Source organism: Acinonyx jubatus, chromosome B4 (assembly GCF_027475565.1).
Source record: "Acinonyx jubatus isolate Ajub_Pintada_27869175 chromosome B4, VMU_Ajub_asm_v1.0, whole genome shotgun sequence".
Lineage (NCBI taxonomy): Eukaryota > Metazoa > Chordata > Mammalia > Carnivora > Felidae > Acinonyx > Acinonyx jubatus.
This window is the reverse complement of record NC_069387.1, coordinates 103,641,278-103,657,008: the sequence shown is the minus strand read 5'-3', so window position 1 is coordinate 103,657,008 and position 15,731 is coordinate 103,641,278. Positions and strand designations below refer to the sequence as shown.

General features: G+C 39.4%; 1 protein-coding gene across 1 annotated transcript in view; it reads right to left on the bottom strand.

Annotated features, from left to right (window-relative positions):
* TMTC2 (transmembrane O-mannosyltransferase targeting cadherins 2) overlaps window positions 1-15,731 on the bottom strand; it is a 397,388-nt gene that overhangs the window by 247,649 nt on the left and 134,008 nt on the right. The window lies entirely within an intron of this gene.

Below are 15,731 nucleotides of genomic sequence, written 5' to 3'. Positions count from 1 at the left end.
GAGAAGTAAAGGTAATCATTCAACACGAAGCATAATAGATTTTCATCCATTTGCATTTTCTTACAAGAGTCCAAAATGGAAATGGCAAAACTACTTCTGCTCTTTCTCAGCTAATGAAAAACCTTAACTCAAAACAAAATTTCAGACTGATACAATTTCTTAGGTTACTGCTATGAATTGGTGTTGAAAATTCAGAAAGACACTAAGGAATTAGGAAATTTTCCACTCCGGGAAAGGTGAAGAACATCGGAGCAGCAGATGTGAAAAAGAAACAGTTGCAGGCAGAATTCTCCAGAGAACACATGACTGAGAGACTGTCTTTTGAAGCAAAAACATCCAGTCCCTCAAGTCTTCAAGGAGGTCTTAACCTGTTCCAGTTTTGTTCATTTGTGGCTCTTTGTTTTTGCTGCCTTATGATTTTTCCTTTAGGAAATGTTGACAAAGGCCAACACTATTGTAAAACTGATGAATGGTGTGACACTGCCATCCTAACTGTCCTTGTGTGTGTTTCTCTCACTGCCATTTTTTCTGTCCGTTGACCTTTTCTGTCACAAACACCCACATAAATGACCATGAGTCCATCAGAGCAGAAATGATGCTTCCATTCTTCAAATATCAAACGGCAGCCTCTTCCAAAAGTGTTTTCAATTGTTCTACTAAAAGGTGAGTAGAGGACAAACTTTTAATTAAAAAAGAAAAGAAAATTCAAATGATGGGTTGAAATTGGCTCTAGAAGAGAGAGAAGAAAAAGAATGACCTTTGTTAACCTGCCCTACTTCAGTGCTACCCAAGGATGCCTGTCCATGCCCTGGAAGGACAGTGAACTGCAGAAGTTAAAAAAATTGACTCCAGAGCCAATGAAACTAGAGTCCAGGGTGCCTCAGTTTTCTCATCTGTAAAATAAGGGTAATAAATATACATGTCTCACAGGGTCATTGTGAGGAGTAAATCAGTAAGCAGAAAGTACACTGTTACATGTAATATAATGTGTATATATAACATCATATATGTTATATGTTAGCTGCTATCATTATTAGTATTAGTATTACCATCGACACCAAGCAAGTGCTGCTAGCCTTCATTATGTTTATAGCCTTCAAAATCTCCGGATCATGGTCATGAGTATCTATCTCACTTAAAATTCCTTTAAGCTTTAATGACACTCCCAAGATAATACACATCTATGAAGTCTTACCTTTGGTCTTTCACACATTAGTCTCCTGAGTTTCCTCCTCCCTTTTAGGCTACCTCTTTCTAACTCTCCTTGACTAGCATCTCCTTCGCATTTTTCTCCCAAATATGGATGTTTCTTTCCTGGTTCTGTTCCCTGACCTTTCTCTCTACACTTTCCACCTCTATGGTCAATCATCTCCAACATCTCCAACTCAAGAGTTGCCTTCTCCAGCTGTGTCTCCAGTCTGGGTGCTGTTCATGAGCCACCACTTCCAACTGCCCACTTGATCTCCACACCTGAATGGAAGGAAGAGTGATGACATCCTGGTTCCTTTACTACCATGGCGAGTACTACCTTTGGCCAGTTAGTCTCTCAAAAGCTCAGTGTCCTTACCTATGGTTGTCAGATAATAGCACTTCCCACAAACTGTTATGCTGAAGATCAAACGAAGCAATGTTAACTTTAAATGTTTGAAAATTACAGAGCCTGTGTAATGGATACTTGCTGTGGTTTGGGGCCCCTTCTAGTTAACAGTGTCCTATTTTGCTTTTCTTTTGAGAATAACCCCCATTGACTTTTAGTCCATATGGATAGGGTGAGGCTGCCCTTACCTCCTGATGAAAGGTCATCGATGATTTGGCCAACTAATGTACTATAGTCCCCCATCCTCATTCCTGGCCACAACAACTGATTTAGCAGCCAGCCAGTTCAATCAGAGTCAAATACAACTCCAAGAGTCTACTGTGAAAGAACATCTTCTTTTGAGAATGAGATGAAATACTGGGCTGCTAGAGAATTCCCTGAAAACAGAGTCTGCCTAGGAATGAAGCCAACACCAAAGAACCCAGATCTAGGAGACAAAGAGACCATTCCTACTGCAGCTGGATCCCATCATGCCTGAAGCTAATAACACTGTTAAATAAACCAGTAAATGCTCCTTATTCATGAGTCACTTTGAATGGTCATTTGGACATCTACAACCAAGAGGGTGCTAAACAAAACAGGATGTTGGACTTACCGATATTGTTAGTTGCCCTTTTAGCATCTTAACTTGGTGAGACCAAATCCCAGTACTTTTCCCCGCCATCTACCTCCTTTTTCATACAAGTCCCTCATTAAGTACCATCATTCCTCCAACACTGTTATCAAGGTTGTGCGTGAGGGCTCCTTCTCTCTTTGCTCCTACATCCATTTTTAAATTGGTTAAGAATATTTTAACACTGTTCAGAACCTCAGAGAAAATCCAACATGCAAGTCTCCGTTGAATCTACCTTTAACTTCTCTGTTCTAGTCTCATTCAGGCTTTCATTACGTCCTGCCTGTACAGCTTAACATGCTTACTAAAACTGCCTGTTCATTTTTCTCTCCTTCCTTAGGCTGTTAAGTCCCCTCATGGAAGGAATCAGGCCCTATGTTTCCTCCCAGTGTCCAATGCATATTAGGCTCATAATAAATATTTGTTAAACTGAACTAAATAGTTATCCCTGACTGCTTTCTTTCCCGCTCTGATCCACTATACACATGCTATGGAGAGAGAAAAACTTCCTGATATATAAGTCTAACACCACTACTCTACTCCATAAAAATCCCTCATCATGCCCTATTTCTTACCATAATAAACATCCTTCACAGCCCAGCATTCATAGCCATCCCCATTATGCCTTCTAGGCCAATCTCCCATTACTTCTCCATATGCATTTCAATGTCATCCTAACTTCCCAGCCTCTAGGCCTTTGCTCAAGTCATTCCTTTCCTTCCTCTGCCAGGGCTGCTGTTCAGTTACCTACGTCCAAGTATGCTACAATCCCCCATGCTCATTTGTGGTGCCACAGTCTCCCCCAACATCGTTCACAGCTATTGTTGCAAATATGCTTAATTTTGACATTGAGTACTAACACATTCCCATTAACAACTCTGACTTCTTAATACAATTAACAGGGTTCCTAAATGGGATGATATGTGGAAGATATTTCAGAAGGAGCAGGAGGAAATCAACGTGTTGAAAATGGGGCACAAGGAATTCTGATATTCCCTTTTCCATCCCCAACTGAAAATCACTGCCCCCCCCAAAAAAAGGAATTTTGTCATAAGAAAATTATTTACTAAAGAGAGGGGGAGAGAGAGAGAATTATTTGCTCACCCATATATATATTCATTTATTCAGTGATAGACTAGACACTTACATAAAGGGCACTGCAGATAGAATGGTGAGCAAAATAGATCCATCAACTTTGAGAAACAGCCTAATAGAAGAGGCAAGTAAGTGTACAGACAATTTCACTGTACTACGAAAAACACTACTTTACCATGAAATCCCTACCGCTATAGGAGAACAAAACAGACTCCCAACAGTGTTAGAAGATCCAAAGCTTCCTAAAGAAAAGCATGGAAGGAGTTACATGAAGGAGTAAGGGAGCTGCAAAGACATTGCCAGGCTGATGGTCAATATTCTCACAGACCATGAGTCGGGTCAGAAAGCGGTGAGCTTGGGAGCTGAAAAAAGACAATAGGTTAGTTTGCTAGGGCGAAGTCTGAGGAATAGAGCAACAAGAAGCACTGGCATTACTCTGCCTTGTACTAATGTCCTTCATGAATGGAGGGGAATTGAGCTGGATATCAATCTCCCAACGGTCTTCAGGTTTGATTTGGCTGTTGTCTTGTCAGAACCTCCCAATGTACTGTTATTCCCCCAAAGCACTGTCAACTTTTAAGAAGTAGAAAGGCATCTAATTTATCCTTTGGAACCTAGCACATAGTAGGCATTCGATGTATTTCTGATGAAGTCTAACTAGAAATGACTGGTACCAATAAACTGCACTCATCTTCTGGAAAAGTGCTTTTAAAAATTCTTCATTGTTTCAAGTATATAGGAAATTATCAATTTCATCTAAAAGTAGTTCACTCACTCTGGGCACTAACCTCTGCTCATTCAATGATAATTAACTGTGAAAAACCATCAGGTTAATTGGCTTACCCAAATGTCTTTGGCATTCATTTGCCACTTAACCTATAATCCCTTCATTAGAGTCCTTTAGGGATAAGCCATTATATTTAGAAAGCTCCAGTTAATATGCAAATACTTGGCTAACAGGATGGGGGAATGAGAAATACTATAACATCTGCAGTCCGTCTTAGTTTGGGGATAAGCAATGTATTTCAGATTCCTTGAGAAATTTAAGGTAGGCAAGTAAATTTCAGTGTTGGCTGCTGGACTGGTAAAAGCATACTTAGGTCTCTAGGTCCCAGCAGAAATAGAAGGCACTAAGCTCTAGAATGAATTTATCATTTCACATGTAACACACTACTAAAGTGGCTTGTTTCTATCTTGGTGTCCACCCCATCCCCCGCCGCTGCCCCACTAAGATTGTAAACCCTTCAGTGGAAGAGATGGTGACGTGCTAAACAACTGGCACTTCAATTTTTTTCTTTTCTTTTTTTTTTTTTTAATTGCCACCCTGTAGACATTGAATGAAAAGAGGCTGCTGGAATAATAAACGGCTGTTGTCAGACATCCAGGGGACAGGGCCACCAGTAATTGCTTGCTTTGTGCAAAGGAAGTCTAAGAATGCTCAGCCTTGTTACTAAAGGAACATTCTTCGTGGACCCCTCTTCCATCGCTTTAGGAGTTTTTCCTATGAGCAATAAAGGAGTTTTACGAACTTCATCTAACACAGCAACGCTCCCCAGCCCTTCCCACCATGGTCTCCGCAGCAAAAAAAAAAAAAAAAGAAAAGAAAAGAGAAGAAAAGAAAAGGAAAGGAAAGAAAAGAGAAGAAAAGAAAAGAAAAAGAAAAGAAAAAGAAGTTTCTAATTAAAAGCAGTCCTGGCTGCAGGTAACCTAAGCCCAGAGCTGCTAGAGATTCAGTCTCCTAGAGCGTCCTCAGATGAGGCAGCTTCTTCCTCACCCAAGTCTAGATTTTGCCCAGACACCTGCCTTCTCTTACTGGGAGAAAATGCAGAGAAGGAACCTTGGTTAAATATTTTCCAAGTATCTATAGTTCCTCAAATAAATCAATGCTGTCTGTCATTTTCAGAATTTCTATAGGAAATAGCCAAGAAAAAACTTTGCCCCTGAAAGCTAATTAATAATTCATTGAAAGGAAAAATGCTCATTTCTTTTTCAAAAAATGTTTGTTTTGAGAGTGGGAGATAGAGAGACAGACAGAGAGACAGAGGATGCAAGCATGATCAGGGGAGCGGCAGAGAGAGGGAGAGAGAGAATCCCAAGCAGGTTCTGCCTTCAGCGTGGAGCTGGACCCAGGGCCTGACCTCACAACGGTGAGAGCATGACCTGAGCAGATATCAAGAGGTGGACACTTAATCAACTGAGCCACCTAGACACCCCAGAAACATGTTCATTTCAAAATTAAATAGATGCCTAAAGATGTTTTTTAAAGTATTTATATGAAAAGCACTTTGCGAGATTAGAGCCAAAACTAACTGCCTGAAATTACCAGGAACACCACACTCCAAGCGTTTATTTTCACTGATTAAAAGAATCCTCTACTTTAATATTAGCTTAACACCTTAAAATAGTTTCAGTGCCTTGCAATTTGCATGACGAAAATATTAATATTTTTCTATACAATGATTTGTTCACTGTGTCCATGTCATGCCATCCTGACATAATAAAATATTATAGTCACAACTCCCCTCCTTCACACTGTACTAAATTGAATTAGAGCCTCAACTTAAAAGCTTAATGAAAATATCCTTATTTCTATTTTTCCAGACTTGAAATTAGTACCAGAAGGGGTACTATGAAGCTGTTTTGTTCCAAAAAGTTAATTCAAGTATATGAACCACTTTAGTATACTACATTATATCATTTATGAATTTTGGTTTCATATGTTTTCATAAATCCATAGGTCTATAAAAAGATGATTAATTTTTTTTCCTTTTTAATATATCACACTGCTTCCTTACAATGGGGTCTTGAGCATCAGTGATGTTTTAAAGGATTTCCTTATAATTTTTATATTTACAAAAAATTACAAATGTTTCACTATTTCTTAACAGAAGAAATAAATGTCAGATTATAACTTTTTTAATGAAGTTCAAAGCATCGGAAAATGAATGGTCTCTATTGGGTCCCAGATTCCAAAAACAAATACAAGTATAACCAGGAAGATGTCAAGAACATCTTTTTTTGTGCATGGCCTTATTCTCTGTGCTTTTACAGAATAAAAGAAGATGTAATCTTTGTGTTTAAGGATTAGATTATCCAAATGCACTCTAAATAGGAATGGCAAGCTGAGAATACACCTCTTCAGTTAAAACACGTGCCTTTGTATGTAAAAATTACAAATTTCAGAACACATACTAAAGGGCATGGTAGTTCTCCCAACTACTCAAGTATTACCTTGGGTAAAAAAATCACATCCTTAAGGAGAAGCTATAACCTTCATTTAGGTAAACAGGAAAAGTGAAAAGTTCACTGCCTGTGAACCCACCAAGAGCTCTCAGCCTGAGTACTGACAGGCCATGAAGTTGTGGGGGGGGGGGGGGGAGGGGGGAGTTTAAACCAAGAAACTAATAGACTCTAGGAAAACAGGCACTGGGGGAGGAAAGACATTTCGTGCTGCAATGTCCAGATGCTTGGCCTATCTGTTATCCTAACCCCTGTCTTCTCTGAATTAAGTCTTAACCACGTCACCTTCCTTTATCCATGCTTCTCCTGTAGCCAAAGACAATAGCCAAAAAAAAAAAAACTTCTTTTAGCAAAATGTTTGCAATGATACTTTGTCTTTCCTACCTAAAAATTTCCACATGTTGCCACTGTATCCTTCACAGTTGTTCATGGAATAATACCACCTTGCATTTGTATCATGCTTTTACACTTCACAAAATGTGCTCAGGTTCATGATGATCTTGAATCCTTGTCACCACCCTGGAAGTAAATGGATGTGGGCAGATATGGACTTGAGAAGTTAAGAGTCTTGCCTGGGGCAATGGCATAAGTAAAGTTCAGAGCCGCTCACAAGGGAATCCAAATCTCAATTCCTCATCCACTGCTCTCCCTGCGTTATGGGGTAAATTGTACTCCCCGCCCCCCCACACCAAAAAATTCGTATGTTGAATCCCTAGACTCAGTACCTCAGAATGTGAGTATGTTTGGAGATAAAGCCTTTAAAAGGGTAATTAAGTTAAAATGAGCCCATTATGGTGGGTCCTAATGCAATCTAACTGGTGCCCTTATCAGAAAAGAACATTTAAAAAGACATTAGAAATGCACATGGGGGTTGGGGGAGACCATATGAGACCACAGCAAAAAGGTGGCCATCTGCAAGCCAAGAAAAAGCCTCAAGAGAAACCAAACCTGCCTACACCTTGATCTCAGACTTTTCCCTCCTAGAACCAAGAGAAAATAAGTTTCCGTTGTTTAAGCCATCTTGTCTGTGGGATTTTGTTCCAGCAGCCCTTACCGAAGAAAACAACCAACTATATCATAGAGACCGTCGTATATAATTACATACACTATCCTGTTTATCCTGCAGAGTTTCAGAGAAACTAGATTCCACACAAAAGTCTTATTTCTCCAACACTATGCCTGGTGCTGTGTTTTTGATGACAGGGGTTGAACTGCTTTGTGAGTATAAATAGGACCTTAAGAGGTATCTCATTCTTAGTTCTGCCAGGATTTGTCTATGCTCTCTACCGCGGGGGGGCATTTCCTGATCATGCCAATGGGGCATTAACGTTAACTAAACACACATAATAAAATACTACCGCCATTTCATATTTACCCTGAGATTGACAAAGCTTACAAAGCACACATACGCTAACCCATCTTACCCTCACAATACTGCTAGAAAGGAGGAAACTGAAGCTGGACGGGTTAAGTTAGTTAAAGAACACACACTTAATACCAGGCAGAGAAAGACCTTGAACACTGTTCTCCAAACTATTCCATTTAACCTTCAAAGCAGCTCTGTTCCTCCACATGTACAATAAATCTCCAACGAGAAGTGTTTCTAAGACGATTTGAAAGTAAAATCCTAGTCTATTATTGCATTTTGTCTGGAATCCATATATCTGCCCTCAAGACTCAATAAAGCTATAAAAAATGCTTTTGTACCATATTCTTTTAATTTCTGCATTTCAAAAAGAAAGTCTTCTTTTAACACTAAGGAGTCTTGGAAAACGTGAGTCAAAGGAAGGTGTTAGTTGTCTTCCAGTGACGGGTGAAAAAGGCAGCTTTATGAAAGCCAAAAACTAACCTATAATTTCATATTACAAAATATAATAGAAAACATATTCTGGCAGAGATTTTGCAGCCTGCACCCCTTTTCAGCTATAAAATAGTTACGCACACACATACATCTGAGAAAGATCAGACTTTGAACATATTGCAGCAACATACACACACAACATGGGAAGTTTCACCAAGGTTGCCTGTGATGACAGGATACACAGACATCCTTACAATAAAATCAGCCTCACAGCTAAATCGGAGAGTCTTTTTGGACACAAGAATATATGATCCCTGATGAAAAACAGATAGGCAAGGAGGAAAACACTCTAATTTAAAACTAACACAGATGAGCCTACACAAAGTACCCAAACATTTGGTCCACAAACCTCTAGCAACTCTCTAATTTGTCATGGAAGGCACGAGATATTTCATCCAAGAATGAGGAGAGAAGGAGATATTAGCTCCACCATTAAAATTTATGGACATTCAATATACAGTGCTCTCTAACATAGATGTCATTCATCGACCAAACTTTAATAATCAAGAAATAAATTAAGGAAGTTTTCTGGAAGCCCTGACACTTTTTTGCTCTGTAGCTCTTTAAATAAATTACATGGTAGGCACTTAAAATACACTTGCTGCATGTTAAATGAAAGCTATCAGATCTTTCAGGTCTCGTGTTATGAACATGTGTTATGAAGCACCAGCATGTCTCTTTAAGAATCTTAAGTACAGTATATTTTAACCTTTTGCCAATGCCCAAATTGTCAGATGTGAAAGAGCTGGATATTAGGAACATCTTCTTTAGCACTCCATTATCTATGACTGCTAACTCAGCTAGCCTCCATTAAGTCCGAAACCCCAAAACCAGACCACAGGATCATTTTTATTCCACTGTGACCATCACTGCCTTCACTAAACATAATTTCTGTCACACTGGCTGCTTCCAATAAAACAATTTTTTTTTCAACATGCAAGTAACCAGGCTAATAAATGCACAAGGCGGAAATGAACAAGCAGACCGAGGTATAAAAATGGAAGATGGGGGTTGCCTGGGTGGCTCAGTCAATTGAGCATCTGACTCTTGATTTCAGTTCAGGTCATGATCCCAAGGTCGTGGGATGAAGCCCCGCGAGTGCTCTCTCTCTCTCGCTCTGCCTCTGCCCCTCTCCCCTACTCACACACTCTCTCTCTCTCTCTCTCAAAAAAAAAAAAAATTAAACAGTAAATAAAGACATGAACTATTAAAAAAAAGAATGGAAGACAGTATTCAATCAAAGGAATCTAAGCACAAGGGATCTAATTTTTCACTTCAAACTATAAAACTTTTTTAAAAATCTGCATTCATCTTTTATCTGAGGCAACTCATAAAATCCATGTTATGTGTTGAACACACACACACACACACACACACCAGAGTTAGTCTAATCTTGATTCAAATTCTTCTGCTTAAACTTAATGGCTGAGTGATTCAGTTTTCTCATCTATAACCTACTGATTCTGGTAAAGATAAAAGAAAATAAAAATTAAGATAAGGAGGTTAATTCCTGACATATAGTAGGTGCTTAACAAAGGACTGTTACTATAATAAATCACCTCTCTTGCCTTTCTGGACTTCATAAAAGAGCACTTTGTTTTCCTAAGATGTTGGTCAGTATCTAGCACTCAGTTACTGGTGCTGTTTATCTTTTCTCTTAGCATATTCTCCAGGCCTTTCTTCCTTTCCCCTCTACCGCCCCAATATGAAATTTTGCCTGTGTGAATGATAAGTTAACCCCATTAGCCCATCTAAAAACACAAGAAAGATGTTCGTAGCAGTCTAATTCATCAGGGAGGATGGATAACAGCAAAGTTAAGTGACAGGATCAACAAGCATAACAGAAAGAAGAAACAGTCACAGGGCTTATGTCATAGTGCACAGCCTAATTAGAATATTCTGGGAAGGAGCCTCACTGGAAGAATAACAGTTGCATACCACCGAAGAAGCTGGGCTTGGTATTTCTTTTGGACTGAAGATCACCAATTCTAACAAAACAATTGTAATGTGATCTGCAAACTATTCTTTTGTAAGCTACCCCTATTTTTTCTTGCACAAAGTAGGAAAAGAATTACTGCCACCATTTCCAATCACACACAAACTCCTTGCTTTCCAAGACAGCAACTTCTAAAAAGCGGGACAATATGTATTAAACTTCTTGTATCTTTGCCAATAAGAAAAAAGTGAACGTAATACTTGAAAATGTTCTCTTTATAGGTCTTCATATAAGCCAATCCTATGCGGGTGGGCAGCGAACAGGCTATAATTTATGACAGCCTGGAATACAATCTTGAGGAGTTTATACTCTATAATCTAGAAGATCAGAAATGTGATCACCTCATGAAAAAGAGCAAGGGCACTCTCTATCATGGTCACTCCACTCAGAGTAGATGGATTTTCACACTGAAAAACGAACATTAAAAGTTGCCTTGGTGAGGATAACAGAATAGGCATCCCAAATGCTCTATTGGTCCTGTCTTCTAATGGTTTCTTTTTTGAGGGCATCCTGGAGAGAAGTTCAATCTTTCTAATGGGAATATAACTGTACTGCAACTCTCCAAGGGCATTTAGCACTTTAAAAAGGAACTCCAAGCTCTGCTGTCTTTAAAAGGCAGTGGGTCATTGGGAAAAGTCATTTCTCAAAGCTCCAGCGAACTGGCACTCTGCTTTTAGCCAGCCACAGAGATAAAGTGTGAAGTCTCAGTAACAGAACTGCCTTTCTTTAATTTTTAATGCTTGTCCATTTCAGTGCTCCCAAGAGGAATCAAAGACTTACTCATGGCATCTTAAATGGGTTGGACTTTGTGTATTCATATGTTTTGATAAGGTAGGTAGGAAAACCACCCATCAACTATTCATTTTAGATGAACATTTGATAAAGGTTAGAAGAAATACAACATAAAAGCATCTTCCTATCCATCCCAAAAGGAAAAAAAAAAAATAGTAATAATCTCATCATTGTCACCCATCAGAATTTAAGTGCAAATAAGCCTCCTAGAGGGGAAGGCACGTGTTTTTTATTTCCCATTCTGAAAGCACACACAGGTACAAGCATGTTCAAATGGCAGTGAATTCATCTGGAATGTGAAAGACCATGGGGTTCACACATATAAAGATCAACAGTTGTTTTAGAAATTAACTACACCACATCTTAAACTTCTACATAAGTTCTAAACTGATCCAGGTGTTATCATCAGGGTAGAAACAGATGCAGTGTTAGCACATTAAACTGTGAATCCAGCTCGAACACTGCTTAATGGGCTCCACATGCTGAAAATGATCATCATGGTAGGAAGTGCACTCAACCAAAAGCTTAACTTTCAAACAAAACAAGAGTTTCATTATCTACACTATGCTCACAAACAACTACTCTGGGACTAACACTGTTTGCACACTGATTATGGTGCATTAGTTATTTTGAGGGAGGGAAAGGATAGCAAGAGAGTAACACAACAAAGAACAACAAAGCTACAGTTGTCACGAGGTGATGACATCACGACACCAATGCTGTCACCACCATAAAGTCAGCACTGGTTGCACCAGCCTATTTTATCTCATGATTCCATCTGGATTCCCAGAGTGGTGAAAGGAAGTGAGAAGAACGATGGGGAAGTTTATATAATAACCATGATTACTTAATGTATGTACAGAACTTTCTAGTTTTCAAAATATTTTTATAGGCACCATGCAATGTCACAAATGCTTTTCCTATCTTTTCAGTGAAGACAATAAAGACTGTCATCCAGATCATACAGTGAGTAAGAAGAAAACTTAGAAAAAAACAGATCTTTGGACTGGTGTTCCAATGCTAATTCTACACCACACTGCTCCCAGCCCTGTTATCTCTGTACTGCAGAGGCCCTTTGCCCCCTCCCACTTATAATTTGGGAGGGGGTTGACTTGGGTTATTCCAGAATAAGAATAAAAGAGCATAACTGTTTTGGTCAATTCCCTCTGGCCACACCATTTCGTTTGCAACTAACAGCACTGACTAAATAGTCTAAATGATGCTAAATTAGTACAACATACTGGAAAGCTGTCTGGAGCGGAAGGGACTTCACCAAGGAGTGTTCTTCATTTATTGAGTTTTCTATTGACCAAAAGCCTTACAGTCTCTAAACAACAACGTCAAAAACAGACCATTAGAATAATGCCAATTTTTTTACAGTTGTTCCACTTCCAGAATTCAACTTGATTAAAACTGAATTTTCTTTACTGAGAAGTCACCATTGTTATTTCTTCAGTCATTTAATTTTTAAACCCAGCCTTATTTCCCGAGCTTCAGTTTTACTACATATTTTGCATCAAGCAGACCTCAGTAGATGGTTAATCCAGAGGCAAGTCAAGTTCCACTATAACTCATATTAAGAATAAAGCCGTGGGGCGGCTAGGTGGCTCAGTCAGTTGAGCATCCAACTCTTAATTTCAGCTCAGGTCCTGATCTCATGGTTCATGGGATAAGGGGGCACCTGGGTAGCTCAGGTCATTATCTCATGGTTCAGAGTTTGAGCTCCATATCAGGCTCTCTGCTGTCAGTAGAGTCCACTTCGGATCTTCTTTTCCTTTCTTTTTTCTGAGTCCTGAGTCAGGCTCTGTGTTGACAGTGGGGGGCGCCTAATTGGGATTCTCTCTCCCCCCCACTCTCTCTGCCCCTCTCCTGTCTCTCAAAATAAAATAAACTTTTAAACAAATATATAAAGCTGCTGTTATGACAAGCAGACAACATATTTCCAAATCACATCTCAAGGGGAAGACTTCAAGAATAAGTGTTAGATAGGACACCTGGGTGGCTCAACCAGTTAAGCATCCAGCTTCAGCTCAGGTCATGATCTCATGGTTCAGAGACTGAGCCCCATATCAGGCTCTCTGCTGTCAGTACAGAGCCTGGAGCCTGCTTTGGATTCTGTGTCTCCCTCTCTCTCTTCCCCTCTCCTACTCATGCTTTGTCTGTCTGTCTGTCTGTCTCTCTCTCTCTCTCTCAAAAATCTTTAATCACACCAGCAAAGTTCCTGATGCTATGAAAGATAGTATATTCAGCAGGTGCTGAGGATTAGGGGGTGACTATCTTTGGGCCTCTTTGCCCACTGCAGTGTTGCACTTAGCTAGGCTGAGGATTAGGGGGTGACTATCTTTGGGCCTCTTTGCCCACTGCAGTGTTGCACTTAGCTAGGCACTTAGTGTATTAATAAGGTTATCACAATCAATTCCTCACTAAAGTATACAAGGTGCTTCATGTCCATAGGCATGTAGAAGCAAGTGCTAATAGTTTCTATGTGCCTACAAATGAATAAAAATTACCATCATGTCTTATTTTCTACTAAATTACCAAAGGAAAACATGACACAAAAGACTGGAGCAGCACATAGATAAGACAAAATAAAATGAAGAATAACTTCATAAGAAGAACAAAGAAGATCCCGAAGCTTTTCCTGACTTGAAGGAGAGAGACAATTTTCATAGCAGATATCCTCCGTGCAGCTTTCATCACTCAAAACTTCCTCTAAAATCTCTCCGGGGCCTCAAATACATCTGAAGAACTAGAAAACTTGTAATTAAGGTAAGTGGTCAGTTCCGTGGCTATGGATTTCATACATATTATGCTATACCCAGGGGTGATATTCAAAATATTAATAACTGATACAGAATGGGTACTGGCCACATTACTGGAGCCAGGTTTTATAGGACCTATGCTACCTTCAGCATTAAACTTTAAGTAGCTGGACGTTGGGGAGCTCCAGGTGATCTCAGGTAAGGGCACAGGATGGTCAAGGAAGAAGAAAGCCCCAGGAGAGGAAAAGGCGATAGCTATTTACCAACTGCAATGGTCATACCAGTGAGAAACTGGTAAAATATTAATGTCCCCACACAACTAGCACAGGTGGCCAATAACTGTGCAGTGGGTATACATCACATTCCCAATCAGGGAAATAAAGTTAGATCGCAAAGAATGCCTAATTTGGGGGGTGGGGGAGAAGTACTGATGCCATTCTAAGCAGGGAAGAACGCTTTCCTTAGCAGAGCACAATATCCAAATAGATCTTGACAGAATGGAATGACCAACTGAAGTAAACAAGGTTAAGTTTAATAGGGATAAGGATTAGATCCTAAGACCGAAAATTAGGTCCAACGCCAGAGGCTGCAGGATGGGAAGATGTGAATCAGCAACATATGCATGGAAAAATACTTGGGGAGATTTTAGAAAAAAGCAGGACTCAATGAGTCAGTATGATATAGCCACCAAAAAAAAAAAAAAATCAAGTGGAAACATGTAACATTAGACTGCAATACAAACAAGCATAATACATAATTAAAAACCTACAGTGTTCACCATAAGGATATAATAAACTTGAAACATTTTCTCAATATTATTGTGTGTTTTATACTATCACTATTACTATACATACAAGTAATAAAAATGCTGATGACACATATCTATTGGTTCACATGATAAACTCTGTAATAGAAAAATTCTATGCACGATTCCACTTCATTTAAATTAATACCCTCTTTTCAGAAGGATTATCTAAATTATATGAAGTCACCCAACTATCTTTGGGAAGATATCTTAAAACCAGAAAGCATTCAAAGCAGAAACCAACATGGCATGGGGATCTTGGAGCCATGTCACTTTGTGGACTACTGAAGAAAAAGAGGTTTATTTATCCAGTAAAAAGTGATTTAGGAGAAAAAGAATAACAAATTTCCTCAAATTGTTGAAACTGCATCATAAGAAAGAAGGATTAGACTTGTTCTATACTTATCATGAAGACAGACTGAGATCATGGAATTAGTAACAGCTGGATGATGAGCTATTATACAGAAGAACTTTAACTGTTACATGTATCTAATGATGGAAAATGTCACCTCAGGGGTTAGTGGTTCTCCATCACTGGAAGCCCAAAAATAGGATAGATCATCATGATAAAATAGTAGATAAAAGGGATGCCTGCGTGGCTCAGTCGGTTGAGGGTCTGACTCTTGGTTTAGGCTCAGGTCATGGTCTTGCGGTTTGTGAGTTCCAGCCCCACACGGCTTGGAGCCTGACCAGTGCTGAGCTGGCTTGGGATTCTCTTTCTCCCTTTCTCTCTGCCCTCCCCCTGCTTGCACACTCTCACACTGTCAGTCTCGCTCTCTCACTCTCTCTCTCAAAATATATATATGTATTAGATGAAGTCTACACTAGGTAAATTTCAAGGGCATTCCAAATCTTGGGATTCAATGATTCTGTATCTCTGTGGGATACCACTGCTAAAACAGATGCTAAGAACCCAGTGTTTCCCACACACTAGTCATTCATACAGAACTTCCATAAGTTTTGCCACACA